Genomic DNA, 3,930 nt, shown 5'->3' on the forward strand with positions numbered 1-3,930 from the left:
ATGTATGGCAAAATCAATACAATATTGTAAAGTAATTAGCCTCCAATTAAAATAAATAAATTTATATTAAAAAAAATCTGCACTCCGTGAAAATACCTCAAATATATCAGTGTAACAAAATAAAGAAACATATTGCAAACATATTACAGCACATGTTTACAGTCAGTGATGAAGAAACTCTGGTTGTTTCCATCCAAGAGTCCCACTGTTCCTACTTCTTCTTTGTAGTTTCCTACTGGATCTTCAGCATGCAGAAAGCTAAGATGCCAAGACAGACAGAACATAAGGAAACAAATATACTATTCAGAGCCTCTATATGTAATAAACACATCACTTCTACCCATATGTCATTGTAGAAACTAATCACCTGGTCCAATATAGTTCTGAGAAGGTTAGGGAATGATGTTCATTGTATGTCAATAAAACAGATGTATTTGAAGAGCATAAAGCCAGATTCTGCCACAGTCCTCACTTTTGGTCACTAAAAAAGGGTGTTATAGCATGCTGCAGCATGTATACCTTTAGACTGATGACTTAGCATGAAACATAACAGAGTAAGTATTCATGGTACATATTTATACAACACAACGTCATTATTATTTTTATTAGGCTTTGATGCTTAAATTAGCAATAGTGGTGAGGCATAATTTACACAACATAAAGCATGACCTTTAAAATTCAGTGATACATTGAGATATACTTGGCTTATAGCATTATATTAACTTCTGCTGAACAACAAATATATTTTAAATGATCATCACAATGTCTAATGTTAATATCTTCAATGTTAATATCCATCACCACCCAAAGTTAAACACTTTTTTCTTGTGATGTGAATTTTTAAAAATTTCTCTTAGCAACTTTCAAATATGCAAAATTATTTAACTATAGTCACCATGCTCTATATTATTTTCTTGGGCACAAAAATATGTGTGGACAGTGAGCAGCCATGAAATCAAAAGGCGTTTGTTTCTTGGAAGAAAAGGTATGACAAACCTAGAGTGAGTATTAAAAAGCAGACATCACTTTGCTGACAAAGCTCCGTATAGTTAAAGCGATAGTAGCTTTTTTTCCAGTAGTCACGTATGGATATGAGTTAGAACATAAAGAAGGCTGAGTGCCAAAGAATTGATGTTTTCAAACTATGGTGCTGGAGAAGACTTTTGAGTATCCCTTGAACAGGAAGGAAATCAAATTGATTAATCCTAAAGGAAATCAACCCTGAATATTCACTGGGAGGATTGGTGCTGAAGCTGAAACTTCAATACCTTGGGCACGTCATGTGAACAGCCAGCTTACTGAAAAAAGGGGAAGATGGAGGATGAGATGGCATCACTGACTCAATGGACATGAGTTTAAACAAACTCCAGGAGATAGTGAAGGACAAGGAAGCCTGACGTGCTGCATTTCATGGGGTTGCAGAGTCAGAAAAGACTTAGCCACTGAACAACATCAGCATCATGCTGTACATTGATTGGATTGCTATACATTTCAATAGTGGTTTTATAAATATGACTAAATTTAAATTTACTGCCTTACTGTTTGTGTTTTGTTTCTCTTATACATGTATTTTCTCATATACATATATATTTTCACTTTTTTCTTATTATATTTTTGTGATTTTAATATACTTTTAGTGTTTATGTATCACTTAGACACCATATCGGGGAAGGCAATGGCACCCGACTCCAGTACTCTTGCCTGGAAAATCCCATGGATGGAGGAGCCTGGAAGGCTGTAGTCCATGGGATCGCTGAGGGTCGGACACGACTGAGTAGACTTCCCTTTCACTTTTCACTTTCATGCATTGGAGAAGGAAATGGCAACCCACTCCAGTGTTCTTGCCTGGAGAATCCCAAGGACAGGGGAGCCTGGTGGGCTGCCGTCTATGGGGTCACACAGAGTCGGACACGACTGAAATGACTTAGCTTAGCTTAGACACCATATTAAAAAAGAGAGACATTACTTTGCCAACAAAGGTCCGTCTAGTCAAAGCTATCGTTTTTCCTGTCGTCATGTATGGGTGTGAGAGATGGACTATAAAGAAAGCTGAGCACCAAAGAATTGATGTTTTTGAACTGTAGTGTTGGAGAAGACTCTTGAGAGTCCCTCGGACTACAAGGAGATCCAACTAATCCGTCCTAGGACTGATGCTGAAGTTGAAACTAATATTTTGGCCACCTGATACAAAGAACTGACTCATTTGAAAAGACCCTGATACTGTGAAAGATTGAAGGCGGGAGGAGAAGGGGACGACAGAGGATGAGCTGGTTGGACGGCATCACTGACTCAATGGACATTAGTTTCAGGAAACTCTGGGAGTTGGTGATGGACAGAGAGGCCTGGCATGCTTCAGTCCATGGGGTCTTAAAGAGTTGGATATGACTGAGCAACTGAACTGAACCATTTTTTTAATCCAATTTTCCTTATTAATTTTTAGCTGTAACTGTAGAGTTTGTAAAATAAATATTTGCCTAATACAATCTATCATTAAATAAATTATATACTTTAATATGAATGTTGATATCCTGAAAAGAAAATACTCCTATTTGGACAATCTTATCTTTTGTTTTGTATTATTGCTTTACACTTACTCTTTTTAAATTAATTTTTATGAGAATACAGTTGATTTCCAATGTTACATAGCTTCTACTATACAGCAGAGTGAATCAGTGATACATAAGCATACTTTGACTATTTTTAAGATTCTATTCCCATATAGATTATTGCAGAGTATTGAGTACAGTTCCTGCTATACAGTAGGTTCTTAGTTAGTGAAGTCGCTCAGTTGTGTCAAACACAAATCTTTGTGACCCCAGGTATTGTAGCCTACAAGGCTCCTCTGTCCATGGGGTTTTCCAGGCAAGAATATTGGAGTGGGTTGCCATTTCCTTCTCCACACAGTAGATTCTTACTAGCTATCTATTTAGACAGAGTAGTTTGTATATTTCAACCCCAATCTCTCAGTTTACCTCTCCCCTTCCACCTTTCCCTCTTAGTAATTTTAAGTTTGTTTGCAAAGTGTGTGATTCTATTTTTGCTTTGTTTCAGTTCCAGTTCAGCGGCTCAGTCATGTCTGACTCTTTACGACCCCATGAATCTCAGCACTCCAGGCCTCCCTGTCCATCACCAATTCCCGGAATTCACCGAAACCCATGTCCATTCAGTCGGTGGTGCCATACAACCATCTCATCCTCTGTCGTCCCCTTCTGCTCATGCCCTCAATATTTCCCAGCATCAGGGTCTTTTCAAATGAGTCAGCTCTTCGCATCAGGTGGCCAAAGTACTGGAGTTTCAGCTTCAGCATCAGTCCTTCCCATGAAAATTCAGAAACTGATTTCCTTTAGGATGGACTGGTTGGATCTCCTTGCAGTCCAAGGGACTCTCAAAAGTCTTCTCCAACACCACAGTTCAAAAGCATCAATTCTTTGGCACTCTTTATAGTCCAACTCTCACATCCATACATGACTACTGGAAAAACCATAGCCTTGACTAGATGGACCTTTGTTGGCAAAGTAATGTCTCCGCTTTTTAATATCCTGTCTAAGTTGGTCATGCTTTTCTTCCAAGAGTAGCTCTCTTTTAATTTCATGGCTGCAGTCACCATCTGCAGTGACCTTGGAGCCAAAAAAAAAAAAAGTCTGCTACTATTTCCACTGTTTCCTCATCTATTTGCCATGAAGTGATGGAACCAGAAGCCATGATCTTAGCTTTCTGAATGTTGAGCTTTAAGCCAACTTTCTCACTCTCCTCTTTCACTTCCATTAAGAGGCTCTTTAGTTTTTATTCACTTTCTGCCATAAGGGTGGTGTCATCTGCATATCTGAGGTTATTGATATTTCTCCCAGCAATCTTGATTCCAGCTTATGCTTCTTCCAGCCCAGCGTTTCTCTTGATGTACTCTGCATATAAGTTAAATAAGCAGGGTGA

This window comes from Bison bison, unplaced genomic scaffold (genome assembly GCF_000754665.1).
Source record: "Bison bison bison isolate TAMUID 2011002044 unplaced genomic scaffold, Bison_UMD1.0 scf7180017862344, whole genome shotgun sequence".
Lineage (NCBI taxonomy): Eukaryota > Metazoa > Chordata > Mammalia > Artiodactyla > Bovidae > Bison > Bison bison.